The sequence below is a fragment of the Drosophila subpulchrella genome, unplaced genomic scaffold (genome assembly GCF_014743375.2).
Source record: "Drosophila subpulchrella strain 33 F10 #4 breed RU33 unplaced genomic scaffold, RU_Dsub_v1.1 Primary Assembly Seq81, whole genome shotgun sequence".
Lineage (NCBI taxonomy): Eukaryota > Metazoa > Arthropoda > Insecta > Diptera > Drosophilidae > Drosophila > Drosophila subpulchrella.
This window is the reverse complement of record NW_023665716.1, coordinates 230,381-256,325: the sequence shown is the minus strand read 5'-3', so window position 1 is coordinate 256,325 and position 25,945 is coordinate 230,381. Positions and strand designations below refer to the sequence as shown.

General features: G+C 34.1%; 1 protein-coding gene across 10 annotated transcripts in view; it reads left to right on the top strand.

Moving 5' to 3' along the window:
• LOC119562649 (zwei Ig domain protein zig-8) overlaps positions 1-25,945 on the top strand; it is a 302,211-nt gene that overhangs the window by 89,158 nt on the left and 187,108 nt on the right. For 8 of the 10 annotated variants that reach the window (XM_037875886.1, XM_037875884.1, XM_037875885.1 and 5 more), the window contains exon 2: positions 314-476. The gene's annotated coding sequence lies outside the window, so the exon portion shown is untranslated. Of the gene's footprint in view, positions 1-313; positions 477-22,488; positions 22,708-25,945 lie in introns of all 10 variants that reach the window. The other 2 variants (XM_037875881.1, XM_037875878.1) reach the window with 2 other exon arrangements.

Below are 25,945 nucleotides of genomic sequence, written 5' to 3'. Positions count from 1 at the left end.
CCTAAAAATGTCTATATTTCTACTTTTTGCCATACTTTTTAGATTACGAATGGCCTAATATTTTCGGTCATCGTGGGCCTTTAAAATATTGCATTCTACCGTTCAATATTTGACAGCTAAAAACCTTTAAAGCTTAATATGTCTGTTATACATTGATGTTGGACCTAACCAAATAATATTTGTATTGCTTATAATTATTTGAGCAACTATTCAAAAATAAAAATATTTGTCAATATATACCCAAAAAATTGGGTATTTTTAAAAAGAATGTTAAGTGCTTACTCATGATATTTATACAATTTATTTATTTTAGTTGGATATTCATCTCCCTAAAGAAACAATTTTTATTTTGTCCACGGTGGGAACCAAGTCTTTCGCGCGAGAGCTTGCACGCTCATGCGTAACATGGTGCGATGGCCCAATGGGTAAGGCTCTGATGTGAGAGGACCCCGGTTCGGGTACCCGCTATGGCCACAGTAAGTCGAAAGCTTTAAAAAATATGTATACAAAATTTCCAAAATGCTTTTGTAAGTTCCAACAAAAATGTTTGTCCTATATATATACTTGTACAATTTTTATAACCTTGCACAGGGAGTTATGATTTCAGTGAGAAGTTTGCAACGCAGTGAAGGAGACGTTTCCGACCCCATGAAGTATATATGTATATTCTTGATTAGCATCACTAGACGAGTCGATCTAGGCGTCTGCCCGTCCGTTTCTACGCAAACTAGTCTCTCAGTTTTAAGGCTATCGGCTATTTAGAGCTGAAACTTTCCCAAAAGTCTTCTTTTTTCAGGTAGTATATAAGACGGAACCAGCCGGATCGGAGAACTATATCTTTTAGCTCCCATAGGAAATATCGAAAAAAAAAATTTTAAAAATTATATCCTTGGTGTTTTTTAACATATAACCTCCAACGGCTGGAAATAACATTTTTTAATTAGTTCTGAATTTCGAATTGATTTTTATCAAAACCGGACGACTGTATCATATAGCTGCCATAGGAACGATCGGAAAATTGGTGGGAAAATAATGTGAAACAAATTATAGCTTCGGTGTTTTTGTCATATTATCTTATACTATTGAGAATATCATTTTTCGTATTTTTAATTAATTATAATTTATTAATTTAATTAATTAATTATAGCTGCAAGGGTCGAAAAATCCGGCTTGCCGAAGCTAACGTCCTTTCTTGTTAGTCATCCAATTACCTAAAATCTAGGCATAAAATTGCTTACACTTTAGGCCATTATTGATTTAAAACAAGGAAGAACGCTATAGTCGAGTACCTCGACTATCAGATACCCGTTACTCAGCTAAAGGGACCAAAGGAAAATGGAGATATGCAAGCAGCAAAGCGAGATTGAAATGCGCCACCTATCGGCGGTAGACAGATTTAAGCGTTATGGGCGTTAGAGTGGGCGTGACAAATTTTTTTTTTGGGTCAATCGATAGGTATAGACGCGACCAATACAGTTCAGTTAAAATTTTTTATCTAGCATGAAAATTGTGGGCGCCACAGGGTTGGGCGGTTTGTGGGCGTTAGAGTGGGCGTGGCATATTTGCGTAACAAACTTGCGCTGCGCACAAGGCTACGGAATCTAAATCTGAGATCCCAATTCTCTATCCTTGATAGTTTCCGAGATATCCACGTTCATACTTACGATTTTTTGAAGTTTGTGGGCGGTTTGTGGGCGTAAAAGTGGGCGTGGCAAACTTTTTTTTTATCAATCGATAGGTATTTATTAGAACAACACATTTCAGTTAATTCTAGCATCAAAACTGTAGGAGCCACAGTTTTGGGCGGTTTGTGGGCGTTAGAGTGGGCGTGGCACTCTACTGAAACAAACTTGCGCTGCGTAAGAAGCTCAGGAATCTGCGGACAGACGGACAGACGGATATGGCTAGATCGACTCGGCTAGTGATCCTGATCAAGAATATATATACTTTATGGGGTCGGAAACGCTTCCTTCTGCCTGTTAATCTAGTATACCCTTTTACTCTACGAGTAACGGGTATAATTATAGGTCATTAAATCCTAAACACTAGACCATTTTTGGGCATTTTAGGTCCCAAGGCCCAAGGCAAAACTTTACCCTGTAATCAATCACCCCTTATTTATTGACACTTTAAAAGGACGATCATGGGTTACGGTTTCCCAAATGGACAAAAGTTTGGCATGTCGCAAATCGAACACTAATACCTAATATTTTAGGTGATCGTGGGCTTTACAATTTTTTCATTTTTATATCTTCTACGTTGATGCACTATGGTCAGTACAAACAAGTGGCCCTTACGACACTAAGAAATGCTTTTTACGTGCGGAGCCCTAAACCGATTTGGTTTGAAAACTTAAATTTTTTGATGCAAAAAGTTTCTTCAAACAAAAATAATAGTAACTGCAAAAAGAATTTTTCAAAAATCATTTTGCTTATATTTTTTATGATTTTTTGAAAATGCTTAGAAACATGCATTTTAGGCATATTTTTCTCTTTTTCATACAAATTTTTTCCGACAGTGTCACCTTTAAAAAATCATAAAAAATATAAGCAAAATGATTTTTGAAAAATTCTTTTTGCAGTTACTATTATTTTTGTTTGAAGAAACTTTTTGCATCAAAAAATTTAAGTTTTCAAGTCGAGAAAAAAAGATCAAAAAGGACATTTTCACACAAATTCGTCCTTTTCAATAAGTACTGAATGTGTTAAGAAATGTATTGTATCATTCAAACGGCATTTAAATTACCTTTCCATTGATGCCAAAGTTAACAAGATGTAAGTTCAAATTATGAATATATTTAACTTTTTTTTTGTGAAAATACTTTTGACCACCCTTGTATATATAATTAGTTGCATTAGGGCTATCAAACAGTAAGACGTGACACAGTGCATTATAATCGTCACAAAGAACACTTAATTGGATCTACATATTGGCAGGGACAACGGACGAAAACGACGAACTGTTCTACAGGGTACATTTCAGTTGAGGGAACTAAGAAGGAAAGGAGAGTCGACATCACCATTAATTAGTTTATGCAAAAACATAACTCCATTACACATTCTACAATGGTTCAGGGTTGGTAAGTCCAGCAGGCGCAATCTCGCATGATAAGAGGGCAATCGACATCCTGTGTCCCAGTTTAATCCTCTAAAAGCAAATAAAAGGAATTGTTTTTGAACGGACTCTAGCATATTTTGGTAAGAGCTAATTTGAGGTGACCATATACACGAGCAATATTCCATAGACGGACGAACAAGAGAAACGCTCCATAAACGCAAGGAGACTTCTGCACCCAAAAAAAAATCGTCATCAATATGCCATTATTTAGGTGTCAATGTGATACTATTGAGTGCCAAAAAACCTCTGATACGAAGCACATTCAATTGACACTATTTTGGTGTCATTTTGATATTTTCGAAAATATAAATTTGATACTTTTTGGTGTCAAAAGGGCACTACGCATTGGCATTTTTTAGTAAGAATATGTGGTCACATTGACAATATTTCGCAGTAATTTGATACTCATTCGGACCATTTTTAGGGTCAACTTGATACGATTTTAGTATCAATATGAAACGAATAAATTGTTGATTTCACTCCCAAAAAAAGACCAATAATTTATTTATCATTTTTTTTAATACAAATTTGGCTTTTTTATTGAAGTTATATGTATATTTTTAATTTTATAAATTTGCTGCCGTCGAACAGGTGTACATACGTGGATAGGCGGGCCATCTGCATTTTTGGTCCTCCATAGTGAACTTAAATGAGCTGAAAAAATATTACATTCAAAAATTGCAAGCGATGTCACCGTCAGTGCTTACATGCTTACATAAGCAACTAAAAAAAATTGTTATTAATAGTCATCGAATACAAATACAAGCAGCCTCTGGATAGAAACGTCCTCCATGTTGAACTTAAATTAACAAAAAAAAATTGCATTCAAAAATTGCAAGGGATGTCACCGTCAGTGCCTACATTACATACATATATATGTGCAGTGTGTATCTATGAATTCGAAGATCGCTGTAACGAATAGATACACATTCCTGCGTAAATAAGTATGTATGTAACCGCAAACTACATTACATATTACATATTATATTATTAGGAATGTACTTACCTGATTCAATAAGCACTAGCACCTTGCACTGAAATATTTGTCTCTTTTACGCAATGTCGAGCTCACAATGATTTATCGATAACTGCGCTTGCTTGCACGATAGGCGCAGTTCGAATTTCGAAAACAGAAATACAATTATTGGTATCGACGAGACCCTGGATTTGGTCAAAATGACACTAATTAGGATCAAAAAAGATTTTTTATACACTCACTTTTTTTGACACTCACTTATGATCAAATTGATCCCAAAAATTTGATCCTAGGTGTAGTGTCATTTTCACCCACACTTATCAAATTGACACTCGAAGATTTTTTTTTGGTGTGGCTTTATTAGCTATAGTAGATATATGGTATTTAAAACAAAAATTATGAAAAAATACGTTTAAGGGCCTTATTTCCGATAGAATACGGATACAGAGATGGATTAAAACGATAAAAGGTCATAAAGTTACATTTAGAATAGTTCAAATTTAACATGTTAATTATGCACCAAGTATACAAACAATCAAGATCTAATTGAAGGTCATTATATGAATTAGGTAAACACATGGACAAGCATAGCTGACATCATCTGCATACATTTATACAGTTGAATTTTTTATGACATAAGGTAGATAGATCATTAATCATTAAGCCAAAAAGTAAAGGTCGCGGGTGGCTACCCTCTGGCACTCCAGAAGTAAAATTAATAATTTTGAAAAATGTATAATTAAAAACAAACCATTTGAGTTCTATTAGAAAGGTAGGAAAATATCCTCTCTAGTAGGTTGGGAGGAAAACCTAAAAGGGACAATTTATAAATAAGAAGCCTATATTTCACTGAATCAAAAACTTTAGATAAATCGGTATAAATCACATCAGTTTGATGATGTGTGTGTGTGTATGTGTTGAGAAAACCTCTAGTAATTAAAGACCTAAAGTAAAGCGACATCTAGTGAAGCCATGTTGACAAGGTGAAATAATAGACCGGCAATGATGCTGCAACTGGTAGGTTATAACTTTTTCGAAAAGTTTAGTAATAGAACTGAGTTAAGCAATACCACAACCAAAAAAAAATGTTCATCAATATGCCATTATTTAGGTGTCAATGTGATATTATTGAGTGTCAAAAAATCTCTGATACGAAGCACATCTAATTGACACTATTTTGGTGTCATTTTGATATTTTCGAAAATATCAATTTGACACTTTTTGGTGTCAAAAGGACACTACGCATTGGCATTTTTTAGTAAGAATATGTGGTCACATTGACAATATTTCGCAGTAATTTGATACTCATTCGGGGTATAAAAGGGCCATTTTTAGGGTCAAGTTGATACGATTTTAGTATCAATCTGAAACGAATAAATTGTTGATTTCACACCCAAAAAAAGACCAATAATTTCTTAGCATTTTTTTTTTTAATAAAAATTTGTTTTTTTATTGAGGTTATATGTTTATTTTATAATATTTTTAATCTAATAAATTGGCTGCCGTCGACCAGGTGCACGTGGATAGGCGGGCCAGTAAATTCATCGATTTTATTTAATTCTAAATCCGTGTCTTTTTCGCCGACTTTAAATGATTGATAATGTTCATTAAATTCTAATAATTTATATCGCTCACTTAAGACAAATATTTCCTTATTAATTGTAATTAAAATGTGTTTTAATTTATGTAAGTTTAAATGTTGTTCATCTTTTCTAAGAGTTAAAAAGAATCCTTCCTTATATGTAAGACCTTTATATTCCAAATGTTTAATGAAAAAATTTTGAAAATTATTTTTAGAATTATTCAGTATATAGAAATATTCGGATGATTTTATGTCAAGAAAGGTTTTTCTTTTTAATTCAAAATTATGTGGAAAGCCATTTGCGTTTTCCTCCAAGAACGTAGTAAATTTTAATGCAGCTTTCATGCTAAGGGAATATGAAATATTTTTTCGGCACATAACATTTCGCGATTAAATTTTAGACTCCCTATGTTTTGCCTCAAACCTAAAATTCCAAAAGTATTTTGGAGGCCCACTCCTTCTTATTATCTGCGGATAATGAGTAAGAAAATGAAATTTTGGTTTAAGGGGCTTGTCAAATAATCGCACAAAATCCTGATTAATATTTTGAACAAGAAGAGATAAATTATTAACAAGTTCTGAATCAAATTCGTTGCTTAGCAACAAATCAATTAATTTAATTAAATTGGTAAGATATTTCCAAACTTCATTGCCAACAGGAACCAAATCTCCAATTATTAATGTAAAATTATGCATTAAAGTTTTCATTTCAGATGCTGAGGTTTTAATCGAAGAATTTTTAAGCTGATGAAGCTCAAAATCGATTGATTTGTTTCCGATTTCGGTTTCACCGTACTCAAACATTTTTTTGCGAAAGTTAAAATTCTCTAAAGTAAAAAACTTTTCCTTTAAAATAAAGTGTACCAGAATTTCACATACACTGTACCTACAAACACCCTCAAACAAATCGTGCATAACGTCAGCAATAAAATTGTCTGTTACATGAAAATATCTAAGCTCATTAAAAATGCAACTCGATTTAATGCCAGTTACCCTTACATTAATATCTTTAACTGCTTTTTCATAGCTGTCTTTCGTTCTTAAATTTTCTGATAATGCAAGATATCCTTTGGCATTTTCCTCTTTTGACAAAATGCAAAATCGGCAGTAAAAAGATGCGTTAAATGAAGTTGTGAAGCCAAGAATTTCGTTCAGACCTAAATTGTCTCCAAGAATATTTGATAAAACGAAAAATATTCTCCTTTGCCCGATATTCGTAGTTATTATTATGCCAACTTCTTGAAGTTTTTCAAATGTTTTTATAAGAGGTTTGAAAAATATATCATCGCCATATTTTTTTATGAAGGCTTTTAAAATAAGCCGCGACAAATATAAAGTCAAGTTTTGACAAAAAATGTTGGGGAATTACAGGAAATGTATAGTAAACGCCACATATGTTGTCCACTACGGAATGGCTTCCTAGTGGGTTGTTTACTTCAAATCCATCGAGAAACAAAAAAATGGGAACAACCATTTTCGATTTAAAGTGCTGTAGTTTTTCCTTCCATGAATCTGAATTGACATAATAAGAAATTTTTGTTTGGCTCTGAAGTGTTTTCATATTGTCTAGAGTTTCATCTAAAATGCCTGGTAATTCGAAAAACTTTTTAATTTGAAATTCGATGGGCATTACACAACCTTTTATATTACCGGCATCTAGGGTGGGCTTATAACCCTTTTGAACTTCCTGAACTTCATTGTTGACGTCAAACACAATTGGTTTTTCAAAAGATTCATCAGAGAGGAGTTTTTTTAGGAGTTTGTGCTCTGTGCTTATGTTTTTAAATGGTGTAGAACAAAACTTTAAAAATGAATCGGTTTGAGCTTGAAACTTATTTGGTAATTTATCTAAAAATAGCAGCTTAACAGAATCTACTATAACTTTATTTACTACTTCTATACTTTCCTTTATGTAAAAAATGTCTTTTCTACAAAAATTGTCTTTCGCGTATAATTTTGTAAGTGTATCTTGAAATACTGATACAATTTTTTCCTCAAGACTGGAAATCTGATTTTCAATTGAAGCATGTGTTATTAAAGGAACATTTTCTGGGAAACTGGGAGTAACAACATTTTGGGACCAACTTGGGCCATCTTCATCAAAATACTCCACAGCTATTATCATTATCATTGTTACTCTGCACTGATTTTATGCTTAAATGTCTTTTGAGGTGGGATCTAAATCTATGCAAAGAAGAATACTCCTGACCACACTCATTATTTACACATTTATAAATGTCGATTATTTTTAATCCATGATGGTTCTTGAAATGGTAACATAGACTTTCAATATTGGAAAACTCTTTAAAACACTTAAAACATTGAAGCTTCATGGCATATATGTTAAAAAGTAAGGCAATTTTTAAAATTATAAGCTAACATATAAGGTAACATAAAAACAAAATTTAAACAAAAAAATTATATTAAGGTGATTACATACTTACATACAAGAGGATAACATAATATAATAACAAAATATAAAAAAATAAAATTAAACAAAAAAAACTATATACAGGAGTACTCCAAGTTTTGTATTAGTTTTGATACACAAGGGTGTTTTCGATCAAAAATGGATTCAATTCCAAAAAAATAAGTTTGCAAAAAACTCCAAACTTTGTGAGACTCTTCCGGATACTTTAAGGAAAATACTTGAAATGCTTTAAAACATGTGTCTAAAGCTAAAATGAATGCGTTAAATTTGTAGGTTATCGTGCCAACACAAACATAAAATTCAGTTAAATGTTTTAAGTCCTTTCCGTCAACTATAAGATATGGTTGAATTGTGGATTCCAATTCTAACGATTTCTGGTTTCGCAACTCCAGCTGATTTTGCAAGTCATTTATAGTTGCAACATGTGTTATACAACTGCTGACGCTGTCCTGTTTTGTTGCTTTCCTCAGGAACTGTGTGGTATCCTCTTTTGCTAAATAGCGATATGACGGTTTGAGGGTGGCGTGCAGCAGCATGAACAAAATGCAATCCTTTGAGTCTAAAAGAAGGATTTTGGTTTATTATTTTGTATTATTAGGAAAAATATAATTGTTAATATGTACTTACTCGAATCCGTATTATCGTCTATTGATACCATAAGGTTCTTATAAAAAATGTCCTTCACGCTCGCCTTAAAAATTTCCAGTAAGTTTGGAACCGTTGTAGCCCATTTATTAGTCAGACCACTTTGAAATCCACAATGCAGTTGACAAAAGTCGTGCTCCAACTAAAAAAAATTGTTATTAATAGTCATCGAATACAAATACAAGCAGCCTCTGGATAGAAACGTCCTCCATGTTGAACTTAAATTAACAAAAAAAAAATTGCATTCAAAAATTGCAAGGGATGTCACCGTCAGTGCCTACATTACATACATATATATGTGCAGTGTGTATCTATGAATTCGAAGATCGCTGTAACGAATAGATACACATTCCATCGTAAATAAGTATGTATGTAACCGCAAACTACATTACATATTACATATTATATTATTAGGAATGTACTTACCTGATTCAATAAGCACTAGCACCTTGCACTGAAATATTTGTCTCTTTTACGCAATGTCGAGCTCACAATGATTTATCGATAACTGCGCTTGCTTGCACGATAGGCGCAGTTCGAATTTCGAAAATAGAAATACAATTATTGGTATCGACGAGACCCTGGATTTGGTCAAAATGACACTAATTAGGATCAAAAAAGATTTTTCATACAATGTAGTATACTTTTGACACTCATTTAGGATCAAATTGATCCCAAAAATTTGATCCTAGGTGTAGTGTCATTTTCACCCACACTTATCAAATTGACACACGAAGATTTTTTTTTGGGTGCACGATAATTTGAGATGGGACAATGAATTATTCCTTCCATATGGATGGAAATCTACTTTCACTCAGGGACAGATTAAATATCAATGTTAAGGGAAGAGCAAGATAGGATGAACAATTCCTGAGTATACAACTTGGTATTCAGTCAGGACCCGGTAATAGTATCAAGACTCTGAAGAACATCAGATACATTAATCACTGGTTTGAAGATAGAGTTCAAATGAGGTAGCGGGTATGGATAATCTTTATTAATAACACTATTGGATTTCGTATATGTCGATTGAAAAAAATCTGCAAATAAGTTGGAAATATCATTATCATCAGATGCTACATTAATATTGAGAAAAAGAGAAGGAGAGAAGCAGTTCGATTTCCGTTTAGAATAGACGAAAGAAAAAAAAGCTTAGGGTTACTTTTGAAATCACGCTTACAACGACACAGGTAATTTTTGTAACAGTCAGAATTGTACTGGAGAAATTCCGCCTTAGCTAAACTATGTTTGGTGAAGTCTGTCTGCAAGCCGGATATTTTGATCAGTTTCAGCAAGCAACCAGTAGGTAGAATGTATGGCGGACAGACCCTAAAAATAATTCACAGCTAAAAACCTTTTAAACTAAATATTTATGTTAGATGTTGGTGTTGAACCTAACCAAATAATAATTGTATTGCTTATATTACAGAAAAAAAATGTTTCAATATCACAACCCTCAAAGTCGCCCGTAGTCATTGCTATGATAAACATGTACACTTTTTCCCAAAACTTCACTCTGTAATCAATCACACTTTATTTATTGACACACTGAAAGGACAATCCTGGGCTTCGGTTTCCCAAATGGACAAAAGAATTGCATGTGGCAAATCTGACCCAGATAGCTCCTTTGCTCATTTGATTTATGTTGGCCAGTGTGCGGGCATCAACATTAATTCGACATTGGGGTTGCTGTCATAAAAAATATAAGCAAAATTATTTTTGAAAAATTATTTTTGCAGTTACTATTATTTTTGTTTGTAAAAAATCTTTTAGCATAAAAAAATTTAAGTTTTCAAGTCGAGGAAAAAAGTTTAAAAAGTATATGCTTACACAAATTTGTCCTTTTCAATGAGTACTGAATGGGGTTAAGAAATGTATTGTATCATTCAAACGGCATTTTAATTACCTTTCCATTGATGCCAAAGCTAACAAGAAGTAAGTTCAAATTATGAGTATATTTAACTTTTGTTTTGTGAAAATACTTTTGACCACCCCTGTATAAGAGGGGCAGCGAAATGCAAAAAATTGCAGTGTTCGAATGGGATCTTAAATGATAGCACAACTGAAAAGGCTGTCTTGCAATTGGAAAGGGGCAAGTGCCTACACTCATAAAATTATATTTCTAAATACTAGAAAAATTGCCCTAAACCTGAAATCGCCCTAACATTAAGAAAAATCGCCCTAAATATAGGAAAAATCGCCATAGAAAATATGTTTTACGGTTCATTTTCCTAAAATTTCTATTATTTAAGGGGAATTTTTCCAAACATTTGCTTTTAAAATTTTCTCATATTTAGGGCAAATCGCCTTATTTCGTAGAACAAAAAATCATCCAAAATCGCCCTTAAAACTAGAAAATCGCCCTTTAAATTTGAAAATCGGTGGCCTAGCGGTCTAATGCGTTCAACCTTCAAACTCATCTGAATGGCGTGAGTTTTTCTTTTTTGTGCAAGCTTTAAGAATTGAATTCTTAATCAATTTTGTGTGCAAAGGCAATACAAATTTAAGAACACGTAAAAATAATAAACAAAAAAATGTATAGTACATTAAAATAACAGTTTTTTAATGTATTTAGTCTAATTGGGTAAAATTGAACATAATTTCTTGTCATTAGTGAGAATATTTCTTAGAATTAAAATGAAAATTTGTTAGAACAAATTGAGATATGCACCCTTTTTGCGCGGCACCTAGCGCGATGCGTCTTTGGTGCAGCGGTAGGGCTTTCGACTGCGAATCCAGTGGTCGTGAGTTCGATTCTGGCTGCGACCACGAAGATTATATGTTATGTTATATATTTATGTTATGTTATTTCCATGGTATTAATGACTACTTTCAGTTCATATGACTCTAATTTAGCAGTTTACCAACATGCGTGGAGCGGCCAAATAAGAACCTTGCCCTGCCCATCTCACCCTCTCAAATTATAGTAAAAAAAGCACACTAAGTCAAATAATCCTAAAAAAATTAGTGGAAAAAGTACCGCAGATAATGTTTGCCGAGAACCAGCAAACATGTCCAAACACGATTTTTTTATAAAAATTAGTTTTAATATTTAGGACACTTGCTCTTGTTTTTAGGGCGCTTCACCCTAATTTCAAGTAATACCGCCGTTGATGCTTAAAGTTTTTTTTCATATGTTAAGGGTATTTACCGAAAATCCGAACCAAAAATTTTGCCGTGCATTCAGTTGTGTGGTTGTTACTCATCTTGTAGTCTATATTGTATTTGATAAGACCGAATACAGATGACGAAACATAAATACGTGTGGGTAAGCTTCAGTCCCTGGTACTTACTGGCAAATTAAATGCAGTTGGAAGTGCAGGCCATAAAATTGAAGCTGTGGCAACGCAAACTATGAGTAAGCTACCTTCCCAGAGTTTCAATTAAACGAGTTCATTGAGTTTCGTAATAATGCGACAACAATAGTGGAAACGGCCAGCACTTAACCGACAGAAGTCAACGCATATCCATGCTATTAGGAGTAATAATTTTAAGCGGACTACGCAATGTGCGAAACCTGTGCAAGTCCGGAGCAGTAAAGCTATTTGGCCTGCGTAGCAGCTGACAGTTTGACTCGGGCCCGGAGACTGAGAACTCGATTAATTTTTGATGAATAAATGTCAACTAATTCTGAAAATCTGCAAACGTGGCTTCACCAATGCAAAACCACTCCGTTGGATGTTTAAAATGCAGGGGATTGCGTACGTTACCCTTTCCAGAAGTAACGTGATTTCACACACGCACTCGCAAAAGGGTAACATTGGGCCGTAGCACAGTGGTCGAAAATGCTCATCTAGCAGCGTTTAATTAATACCTCTTAGCGTAAAACTTTTTTATTTTATTTTAATATTTTTTTAGGTGCATATAGATATAGCTACAATGTTAAACAAAAAAATAAAATAAATATATTTTTTTTTTAATTTATGTGAGTTATTTTATTTTGTCAAAGATGCAACTTTCTATCATAATTTGAACATTGTTTATTTCAATGACCAAATTATGAAAAAACTGAAAAATTTTGTGTTAATTTTTTATTCCAATGAAAATTCATTCAAATTTAATAATAACAAGGAAGAACGCTATAGTCGAGTACCTCGACTATCAGATACCCGTTACTCAGCTAGGGGGACCAAAGGAATATGGAGATAAGCAAACAGCAAAGCGAGATTGAAATACGCCACCTACCGGCGGTAGACAGACTTAAGCGTTATGGGCGTTAGAGTGGGCGTGGCAGCTTTTTTTTTTGGATCAATCGATAGGTATTGACGAGACCAATACATTTCAGTTAAAATTTTTTATCTATCATTAAAATTGTGGGCGCCACAGGCTTGGGCGGTTTGTGGGCGTTAGAGTGGGCGTGGCATATTCGCTGGTGATGTAAATTTGGGTCGAAACATCGATGTCGATCTTCATCGTTGTTTGCAAAATGATACATCGATGTTTTGTGAAACATCGGCTAGAAACATCGATGCATCGATGTTTTCAACCCATTCCGTTATTTTTCGTTAATTCAATTTGTAGAAGCCTATTAAATTTTTTATTGAGATTTTTTAATATTTAAATAAGAAGGAATTAAGACTACAAAAATATTTCCGTCAACTTTTGTAAAGTGCCTCCAGCAAAAGCTTGTCTTTGTTGTTATTCTAGAATGAATACATTTGTAATTGCAAATAACTATATTTATATACATATATATTTCACATAATACTTACTTTGGCATTGCAAACACGGTAAACTAAAACAAAAACCGCGAATTTGTCTGTGCGGCACTGAAACCATATGTTCTGCAATGTTGTGCAACTCGACGCCCGATGTTTTGGTTCTAGCATCAAAACTGTAGGAGCCACAGTTTTGGGCGGTTTGTGGGCGTTAGAGTGGACGTGGCACTCTGCTGAAACAAACTTGCGCTGCGTAAGAAGCTCTTATAGTTTCCGAGATCTCAGCGTTCATCCGGACAGACAGACAGACAGACGGACAGACGGATATGGCTAGATCGACTCAGATAGTGATCCTGGTCAAGAATATATATACTTTATGGGGTCGGAAACGCTTCCTTCAGCCTGTTACATACTTTCAGACGAATCTAGTATACCCTTTTACTCTACGAGTAACGGGTATAATAATTAAAATTTTTTTTTAATTATACCATTTATATTTTGTTGGTTTAAGTCACAAGCTTTTATTTTCGAAATTTCTTATATTTATAATAATTTTGTTGTCTAAATAAAATTTATTTTATCTGCATGAAGGAAATTTTTCTGATTTTTTCAATTCTAACTCCTTGTCTAATTCATGTATTATTTATTCACCAAAGGCATTACAAAGTAGATTTTTTACCTCCTCATCCAAAAAAATATCATTATTTGAATGGCGAGACGGACTTTTGCTTAAACTCGTTATTAGGGGATCTGAAGATATAGGTAATGAGTTCATCAAATCCTCCATTGTATATGTGCGTGAAGTTTTACGACAGTGCTTTAGCCGAAACTTCCGAAAATCTATATTGCTTGCCTCCAAGGCTTTTTCCGACATCATTCCAATAGGACGTGGTACACATTCAATAACATCAGCTCCGTGAAGTAACATTCTATGTACCGAGCTTGGCATGTAGTACCAAGGATACTTACTTACAAACATTTTTGCGGTTTGTAAGGCGTACTCACGAAAGCTGTCAATACTTATGGCATATCCTGAAGCTATACTGCGTAAAATCACACCAAGTCTTTTTATTAAGTTTTCATTTACGCCAGTTATTTCAGAAGACAGTTCAAATTGTTCGAAAAACCTTCGAGCTGTATTGCCACTGCTTGTGTTGCCAGAACCCTGCATTGGGATATCCACTAAAAAAGCCATTTCGATCCTGAACCTTTCTTGGATCTCTTATTTTCTTTTATTAACAATGTTCTTGTCCAAGCCGCGGACCTGCCACTTTTTGATTGCAAGTCGATATCCCACATGTAACATGCACTCAAAACAGCGAGTCCAGGCATGTAAAGTCGATATTCCAAATTCATATAAGTCTTCGCATTTCGGCAAACTCGCAACGAGATCTAAGTCATTCATCATTTTGGGCGTGGCCTTACATATGCCGCATGCTTGCAAAGAACATTCTGCAATCACGCTGAATACTTTGCCATCGATCATTGTAAGCTGCAAATTGTGTTGAAATTGAAAACAGCTGAGACGGGTGGGCTCAATTTTTAGAATTTGAGATTTAATATTTTCAATTTCGGCGCGAACTAAAGCTTCAGATTCCTTTGCAAACATTACTTTGAGTGGTCTACAATACCGTGTTGATGATGGCTGGGGATTTTTACAGAGTATGCTGCTTGTCCGCTGTCATTGTAGTGGCATAATACAAATAGCAAATAAATGTTGATCTACCATGTTGTGATCAGAATTAGTAAAGCTCTGCCGGTAGGTTGAGTGTCCCGAACTCCCATCGCATCCCCATTTGTAAAAGACAGTCAAACTTTCATATTTGTTTTCATCAGATTTTTGGCAGAATATATCCGGGCGGGCCTCGACTATGCATATAACTGTGTGATCTAACATTTCTTGCAGACGAACTTCAGCACAACATTCTTCGATTTTGATTTTGTATGGATAACATTTTTTTTGGCAAATAGTAAAACATCGTATGCTGGGTAGATGTTACAGTTTCTCTCTTTTGCACTAGCTTGTAAAAGTTTATAGTCTCCATCAGTATAAACTTTATACTATAAAGGACCAAAGCTTCGTCTGGAGTGTACTTAATTGGGACCTGTCGATCTGATTCAAGACTCTTTTTGATTTTTGAAGACGCTGTGGAATCAGTGACTGCCATTGAAACTATTTGTGATGCGCTCCGTTATCCAGCTTTGTACAAACTGACGCGTGTCGCTGTCATGAGTTCATTGCATGTGTTGCCATTCACTAGCTCCGAAACTTTGGTTACCTGACGTTTTGCGCTGCAATCTGCAAAATTGTTTTGTTTTCGACCTGAACCTGTGTGAGTATTTTGTTTTAAAAGGACTAAGTCTTCGTCTAACCAAACTTTGTATTTCTGATTGAATCGTTTCAAAAATCTATGGCATTCTTTCCACATTACAGAAAGCCTTTTGCAATAATTTTAAATGCTTTCAGCTATTAAGCCATGCTCCTTCTCAGTTCATTTGGATTTTTCAATACCATTTGAATAAATATAGTTTTCCAGGGCTGAACATCTTTTTCGAGAATCATTTTTGCTGCGCCATACTGAAAAAAGACTACGCTTGCAGACTGATATGGTCTCTAAAAAAAACCACATTGTGAGCTGCACATGGCTGCGGCAGGTCTTGGACATTTCACAAAGAAGACGAACCACATTAACATATAATAATAGTATATTCGACAGCAAATGCCGACGTCACTATTTATACTCTACATAAAAAAGTTAGAGAATAGTCACATTTAAGAAGATACCAAAGTTGTTTGTTTTACCATAAATTATTTATATCACTGTGGTCGGCAGTACATGTAGTGGCGAAGCGCGCAAGACAGCGTGCGAAGACAACAACACAGAGAGAATTCTGACGGTCTGATCTGAGTTGAAAAGGTTCTTAAAATGAGAACGGCATTTTTTGAGCTCAAAATGTTCTCATTGTGATTGAATCAAATTGAGTTTGTACTTAAAATTTGGTTAAACCAAAAGTGTTCTCAAATCAAAAATCAATTTCAATTTGTTCTCAGAAACCCAATAATCTCAAAATGTTCTTAACGTAAGAACGGAAAGGACTAAAAATAGAACGAAAAGTGAGTTGCATTTCGACTTGAAATGGTTTGATGCGGATTTTTTATAACGCGTTCTTTTTTGCTCTTCTTCTTCTGAACCATACGGCTGGCACATTTCATCAGCGTTTCGATTTGTTTGTGCCGCATATATTGCAAAAATTTAAAAGTGAAAGTGATGGAAAGTGAAAGTGACGAGCAGTTGTTAAAGTTCCTGAAGGATATTGAAATGGAGTCCGTAAGAAAATTCCATGAAGGTTAATATAAATTCCTTAGTACGTAGAGCTTTAAAATAAATTACACTTTTACAGCTCTTTTTTTCTTTTCTTTGCAGTAAAATCTATGTGTGTAAATACATGTATGTATGGAATGTACATACAAATGCAAGTGTTTGCTGAATTGTTTTTAAAGATTGGCTGCATTGAGCGTGTTTTTCTCAAGAATTTGGTAAGGACAAATTCATTCGTGTCTACGTGTGTTTATGTATTCTACATACACATCTGTACCCTTCAGTTCCAAAAAAAAAGTTTCACTTGTGAATCACCTTGGGAATCACCTGGGACATGTCCTCGTGCACAAGTGAAGAACAAGTGACGCTCCATATAGAAAATTGTATGGGATGTCCGCATTTTCACAAGTGAAAATTCAAATGAAAATTTTTCGAAGTCCTACGGGATTTCACTTGTTCCTTATACTCATTTTTCGTATGGCCTGTCACGTGCCGGTGACTCGTCCCAAGTGAATCACTTGGGAAAATCAGAATTTTTCCTTGAGTTTTCACTTGTGAAATCACTTGCAAGGGACACGTCCCAAGTGAAACACTTGGGAAAATCAGAATTTTTCCTTGAGTTTTCAATTAAAAAAATATAGAATTTAATTCATTTCATTTTAATTCATTTTAATTATATGGTACTATTTAGATTTTCAAAAAATGTACAATTATTGTTTCTGTTTTTTTGCTTCGTAAGCTTATTTTTAACGTTAGACATCGCCGTTCTTAAACCTTTGTCCGGGTCCTCTGAATCCTTGGCCAACGCTCCTGAAAAAACATATGTATGTTTAAAAAATGCGTTTTATTTGTTTAATTGTATATTTACCTTTTATAGCTTGTTGCAGAATTTTTATTGGCACAAAACATTTCGTCATCCACTTTCGGCTAACGGAACCCATTGAATACCTTCAAAATTTACGTACTTTAAACTAAGATCAATGCACAACATCTTAAACTTAATGTAGCACTTACCTGACTTTATTATATTAACTAAACGATTAAAGTAACTCTGCTGCGCACCATTAAGATGGATGCTTCCCTTTCAATCACTCAAACAGAATGCACCAAGTCTTCTCACCCCTTTACTAGATTTCTTTTGTTTTCTCTTCGCTGTTGGCGCGTGACACTGCACCTATACCCTTTCTAAAGTGAAATATATCCGACTATATAGTTTTTACTTCTTGAGTAAAAAATACAATACGATTTATTTTAAAATGTTAATACTTAAATGTTTTAAATACTTAAATCAATTTTAACGGACTAAATTTCTATAACTTAACTAAAAAATTATATTGTAATAAAAATGTATAATAAGTAAATATAATATTATAAGTAAATTCAATTTACTAAATTTTACTATAATTAAATAGTTTACTTTTATAAAACAATATTAGTTGGTTTTTTCGATACACAATAATGCTCCTAAAATATTAGGGCATTCACATGTCGCTTCTCCACGAAAATTTTTCCGCCGAAATATTAGTCGCTAGCCGAACATAACGGAGAGACGCAAAAAAAAATAACGGACCAGCCGAAATTTGTCTCTGCGAGCGCGGAGTCCAGGCAGATTATAAGACAAGAAAGAGAGGGAAATATCCGAATATCTGCCTCTCTTTGTTGCACGATCGTTTTCGTGGGCAGTCTTCTACGCTGCGCCGACTGCTCTGCTGACGTCAACAGCGGCACAGCGTTTTAGGCACAAAAGAAAAACAAAAAAAGCTTTTTGCCTTGAGCCATGTCACCGCGTCCCTACTGCAGAATTGAGGGGTATACATATATGTATACCCCTCAATTCTGCAGTAGGGACGCGGTGACATGGCTCAAGGCAAAAAGCTTTTTTTGTTTTTCTTTTGTGCCTAAAACGCTGTGCCGCTGTTGACGTCAGCAGAGCAGTCGGCGCAGCGTAGAAGACTGCCCACGAAAACGATCGTGCAACAAAGAGAGGCAGATATTCGGACATTGCCCTCTCTTTCTTGTCTTATAATGTGCCTGCACTCCGCGCTCGCAGAGACAAATTTCGGCCGGTCCGTTATTTTTTTTGCGTCTCTCCGTTATGTTCGGCTAGCGACTAATATTTCGGCGGAAAAATTTTCGTGGAGCAGCGACATGTGAATGCCCTAATATTTTAGGAGCATTATTGTGTATCGAAAATAAACAACTTATATTGTTTTATAAAAGTAAATTAATTGATTATAGTAAAATTAAGTAATTTGGATTTACTTATAATGTTATGTTTACATATTATACATTTTTATTACAATATATTTTTTTAGTGTAATTATAGAAAATTAGTCCGTTGAAATTGATTTCAATATTTAAAACATTAGTAGTATTAGTATTAACATTTTTAAAAAGTTCATATTGTATTTTTTACTTAAGAAGTACAAATTATATAGTCGGATATTTTTCGCTTTAGAAAGGGTATAGGAGCAGTGGCACGCGCCAACAGCGAAAAGAAAACAAAAGAAATCAAGTAAAGGAGTGAGAAGACTTGGTGCATTCTGTTTGAGTGATTGAAAGGGAAGCATGCATTTTAATTGTGCGCAGCAGAGTTACTTTAATCGTTTAGTTAATATAATAATGTCAGGTAAGTGCTACATAAAGTTTAAGATGCTGTGCATTGATCTTAGTTTAAAGTACGTAAATGTTGAAGGTATTCAATGGGTTCCGTTAGCCGAAAGTGGATGACAAAATGTTTTGTGCCAAAAAAAATCCCGCAAAGGGTTTATACACAGCTATATAAGGTAAATATACAATTAAAAAAGTAAAACGCATTTTTCAATCATATGCCCATACATTTTTTCAGGAGCGTTGGTCAAACCAACAAAACAAAAAAACAGAAATACTAACAATAATTGTCCCCTTATTGAAAATCTGAATAATACGATCTAATTAAAATTAACTTAAATGTAATTCAAAATGTAGGTATTTTAAATTCTATATTTTCATAAGTGAAAACTCGTGGAAAAATTCTGATTTTCACAAGTGAGATCACTTGGGACGTGTCACTTGCAAGTGATTTCACAAGTGAAAACTCATGGAAAAATTCTGATTTTCACAAGTGATTCTCTTGGGACGTGTCACCGGCACGTGACAGGCCATACGAAAAATGAGTATAAGGAACAAGTGATATTCCGTAGGACTTCGAAAAATTTTCATTTGAATTTTCACTTGTGAAAATGCGGACATTCCATACAATTTTCTATATGGATCGTCACTTGTTCTTCACTTGTGCAAGAGGACATGTCCCACGTGATTCCCAAGGTGATTCACAAGTGAATATTTTTTTTTTGGAACTAAAGGGTATAAAAGCACATGTAAACAAAAACACATATAATTGTCAGAAAATCATAAAAAAAAACTTGTAATTACTCTCACATTTCTTCTGTTATTTCCATTACATTAATTGTATATATACCTTAATATTATAAGAGACTTAAGCCTGTAATTAATCACATATTAAATACATATTAAATACATATATATTACAATTTAATAAATGTAAAAAACTATTACAAACCTAATATTATTATTTTAGCGGTTTTTTGGGAAGGGTATTCAATCTAGTATTTAGCTTATTTCAAGAACGATTTGAGTTCATTTTTTCGATTTACAAGTCTAAAATGTTCTTCTTTTGATCCCAAATTCAGATAAAATCAATCTCAAAATGTTATTATATTGATCCAAATATATTCTTAAATTAAAACCAAAATCAACTTGAAAATGGATCGAAATCAACTCAATTCACTTTTTTAGTTCCTACCATTTCGTTCTAAAATTAAGAACATTCGGATCAAAATAAGAACATTTGTGCTTACACGGTTTTTAAGTACGAATGTGCTCAATTCCATCACAATGTTCTTGGTTAATCCTCTCTGTGTACTATATATAGCTGCAGAATTGAAAATTGCAATTATGCCATTATGGTCCGATCGTAACGAGTGATACACCAATCAAAAGGTATTGCAAAAACTAATACTATTAATACTATTGCATACCAAGACTTTCGAAATATAGATTTGTTTGGGAGAAATAGCGGTGAAAGTGTAAAAGCAAAAATTTAGAAAATTGGATCTGCTGGATACGGTGGGGATAAAAGCCCCCGGCTGTTTAGCTAGTTTTATTTTTACTGAGAATACGCGTCGAATGACATCTCATTTGTTGAAATCCGATGTTCCGTTCAAAAGTAATTCAAAAAACAAGATTTTCTTCTTCCCAAAATGAAAATGTTTGTCCCTTTGTTTGTGGGTTTGTATGCATCCCATCTTAGTTTTAGGGTTTTGGAAACCCTATGGGTGTATAAAGCAGCTTGAAATAGAAAACGTTTGTTCTACGACTTTTGGAAAAACCCGCTAGTTTAGCGGGAAAAAAGAAAAAAGCCAGATTTAAAATGCTTATAGTATCTAAACAACTAATGCTACAGAAACTTGCTATATATCAATGAAAAGATAATTTAATTTGCTAAATACTTTTTATATAGTAAAATTGTCTGAATATAATAGATTTTGAGTTATGACAAAAAGTTATTTTTTAAAACCACTTTTTGACTATTTCCTCAAAATTGAGTCGAACGATTTCTGTTTAAATTTCAAATCATATAGCCCTTGAGATTCCTCAACTTTTGATGTATAAAACTTTTTGCCCTAAAAATTACCGTTTGGCAGATATTAAGCGATAAACAGTGCAACTCGTTTCAGCTCCGTATACGTAATATTTCATACTTACTCGAGTAAACAAGAAAAAAACCAATTTGATGAAAAAAATTCTTATTCCATTTTTTCAAACGGAAAATGTGTTATGGTTTTAGGGTCCTTTACTTGCATTAAGCTAAACGAAATAGGAAACTTGATCTATTTGTTATACCACTTTGGAAAAACCCGCTAGTTCGGCGGGAAATGTAAGAAACGACAGATTTGTCTTGGAATCTGAAACTATACAGCCCTTGAGATTCCAAACTTGTGCTATTAAAATAGGTAATTGAAGCGATAAAACTTGTTGTGCCTAATTTAAGATGGTGTTCAGTAAGATTAGGGGTCGAATCTGTGTGTTTGGTTTTTCAATAGTCAAGCCATATGGGGACGACTCCTAGTCATGGTATTGGGTTACTTAAACTCTTGAGCAAAAAAAACTTCTGATATCAAACAAAAACACCTCTTAACGAGGTAAAAAGTAGTGGCGAACGCGCCTTTAACAAAAATTTCTGATATCAACAATTGTGACAGAAAATTTACGTGTAGGTAAATAAATATTTACTTTGCGAGCCGAAATCATAATTTTAATATAGTTTATTTATTTTATCGAATGTAATATCATTTTTCGTCACAATTGTTGATATCAGAAATTTTTGTTAAAGGCGCGTACGCTACTACTTTTTACCTCGTTAAGAGGTGTTTTTGTTTGATAACATATATCCACTGGCCACAAAACACTTATTGTTATGTAAATACATACCTTTATTATTGAAAAAAGCAAAAAACCAGTTAAAAATTATATATAAAAAAATTTTGCAGCACAATTTGCAAACGTACGTAAACTAAGCACATTGTATTTTCAACAGCTGTTTCAACAAATGTTCTGATCAAAAGCTTACAGCTGATAATTTAAAGTGCAACTATCGATTTGGTTGTTATCGATATGTTAAATAACCATTTAGCTATCGACTGACAAACTAATTTTGAAATTTGTTAAAAGTAAAAAATTCAATTTCGATCCGTCAGATTGCTTAAATCGACCACTGTGCCTAGGACGGGGGTAAAATGGGTCCGTGAAGTATGACATAACAGGACCGAGGCCCGACAGCAGCACTACGTGCCTTTTGTGAAGGCTCCTTTTGCGCATCCGCTTCTCTTGGCATCCGGCGCAGAAACTGGCATATCAACCCATATTATCCTTCGCATCAAATGGGAACGTTATGCCGCCCGAGATAGTGACGAAAAGTAAGTTAAATATTTTTCAATCAAATTTCAGTGAATGTCACGTATACGCAGCACACATACTTATTAGTAATGCTTACATGCCCCAAAGCAGCAGAGTAATGAGAGGAAAATATGTAGAAGCCGGAGAATGCAGAAGACAAGTATCGAACCACAAAATTATCGGCTCACTCGCACAGACATTCTCCTCTGTGTAAACGTGTTCGGTTTATGGAGCACAGTATTCGCGTTAAAGTTCATTCTTAAGTCATTGTCGGCGTCTGTTGCCACAAGTTTTGACTGCCTCTGCCAGCTCTGCTGGTTCGCAGCTCCTGCTTAAATTTTGATGAACCTGATATTGTCGATGACAGTGAGCTGTGCGAGTTCCCAGCAAGAGATAAGGGCGTTAGAAGCAGGCAGAAGGCATGTCAGTCAAAAATAATTGGACATATTTCGAACGTTGTTTATTCACAAGAGCTAAATATTTGACAGCGATGGAAAATTTCAGTAATACATATTTCAGTCAGCCATAAATAATATATTTAAACGCAAGTTACACCGCCACTGAGGCACGAAATCAATGTATATTTTGTCCAAAAAAAATTACCTCTTAACGAGGTAAAAATCTAGTGACGATCGCACCTTCAACAAACCAAAGTTATGACATCAACTTTTGTTACGAAAATGTATTTACGATCTACTAAATAAATACCATTTCTACATTTTGTACGTTCGGCACACTGCAATTCAACATGTCTGTGTTTAGCTGGACGATTTTGATAGAGCGTGTCGAATAAATATATTGAAAAATAGTCAATGTTGGGGCAAGTAACGGGATCATGGAAAATAACGGTAAAAACTGTTTTTCGTAAATATCTTCGAATATATTGACCAAATAAAAAAGGACAAGTGAAAGCTATTAAAGAAATGAGTAATTTATGTTTTACACATTTTTTCTGTAAAACTAATAGTTTTCGTTAAAAACGCTAAGTAAGATTACATTTTCACAAGGTTTAAAAGAAAAAACCGTTGGAGCACACTTGCGTCATTTTGACCGATATATCGCACGAAAGCTTGTTATATAGGCGTGTCGATATTGATATCGATGTCACTCGATGTTTTAGTGATGGTACGACCAAGACACGAGAACGGCATTAAAATTTTTAGGAACACCAAATTAAAATAATAAAGTCTAAATGAGAAGTAAAAGCAAAAAAGAAATGTTGGAAAGAGCATTTCAGTTGTCGTAGTTAAAAATAAGGTAAGAAAACAAAATCAAATTCAAATTATAAAACGGAAATAAAATGTATTAACAAAAAAAATATAAAAAGCATTTCTAATGTCGCATGCAAAAATGTTTTAAAAAAAATCGCGGCGATTTTTGTAAAAAAAAATGTTTCCCTGCGCTTTACTTCCTCGGCTTCTTGCACTTCAGTATGTTTCTGTTTACCTGACTTTTTTTGGCGTTTTTTCATTTTTAAATAGCAAAACAATTAAATTAGTTTCCGGGATATACTTTCCTAATGTCTTTCAATAGTAATGAAAACGGGTCAAGCCTAAGCTTTGTAGCCCGTCGTCGCCACAAAAATTCGCAAAGATGCTCGTCCAACTTGGCTTTGTGAACCACGAGACAAATTACGCCGCATCGACCGCCGGAAGACTCAATATTTTGGGTATGAGCACCGGATACCGAATCCACAAATTGTTCCGAGTGGTTGACGGTCTTGTGAATATATCCCTCGGCTTCTAATCGAATATACCTCTTCCAGCAATCTTTATGAATTTCGGTACCTGGCTTAACATGTTTTTTATTAAGGATAACAGGGTGTCCTTGTCCTTTTTATTGTCGGGGCATATTTCTAATCTATAATTTTCGAGACATCCTCGCTCTGTAAGTCCCAAGATTCACGAACCTTCAACAACGCGACCTCTTTCGAACTTCCGCCTGCCAATTTTACATTCGTCTATTTCTACAACTTTGCCTAGACCTCCAATAGGGCCCTGCTCCTCAAAATCTGTATCCAAAGCTGGCATACAAACTTCGCGGCAAAAAGAAAATCTGTCTGCCACAGTTTCTGAGGAAACAGTTTGATCTTCTTTTACGCTACATTCCCGTATAGTTTGGGCAAACGTAAATAAATTTGAAAAGCAATAGGTTATAATGATGCATGATGCTGGCGATATATGACACCGGGTGCTCAGAATGGAGACCAATTTGAACAAATTAAGTTCTTCCATTTTTAGGTGTTCTCAGTTCAAGTTTGAACGCATAGTGATTGTATATTTCGCTAAATGGGAAAAAGAAACATGAGCACTATATATCGTAAAAAAAGTTCAAAAAGGTCCATAACCTAAAATGCTGTTATCGATTAATCGAAACTATCTCACGCCATTTTTATGGCGGGATAATGCAATATTTTTAAATGCTCACCTCCTATTTAAAATATTTCTTTACCGTTTTTTCGAAAACCATTAAGTTTTCGGAAAAAATTATTATAACAAAAAAGATCCGTTTTATAAATATCTTTTGTTTTCCTTATATTTTCGGAAAAAACAAAAAAAAAAAATTATTAAGATTCTTACCGTTATTTTCCAAGATCCCGTTACTTGCGCCAACTTTGACTATTTTTCCCGTAATCAGGATCCAAAAACTCGTTGATATGGAATGTTTGATAAAAATCGTGCGTTGGAGCTAAACGGAAGTTTATCCAATATACGTTATTTCCAACTGTAGAAGGTTATATGTTTAAAAACACCAAACATATAATTAAAAAAAAAAATTTTCCCGATTATTCCTCAGGGAGCTATAAGATATACAATAGTTGGCCGATCCGGCTGGATTCGACTTATATACTACCTGCAAAAGAAAGAGGAAGAAGAAAGAAGACCAGTGATGCTGATCAAGAATATTTATACTTTTTGGGGAAGGGAAACGTCTCCTTCACTGCGTTGCAAACTTCTGACTGAAATCATTATACCCCGTTCAAGGGTATACAAATATCTGGGGACTTTGAACAGTTAAACTATAATCTATTTATCGAACAAGTGCATTTTATACGGAAAGCACTCACCATATTAAAAATACAATGAAAAATTTTTCTCTCGAGTACACATGACGCATTGATTCAAAGTGAATTGCTTAATGTGATCATGTTTTTATTGATATTGGATATATTTTTAAAACCCTTGATATGTATTTTACACATTCACACATTCATTTCTAAAATCCCAATTGGTAAATCTAAAAAAAAATTTCGCTATA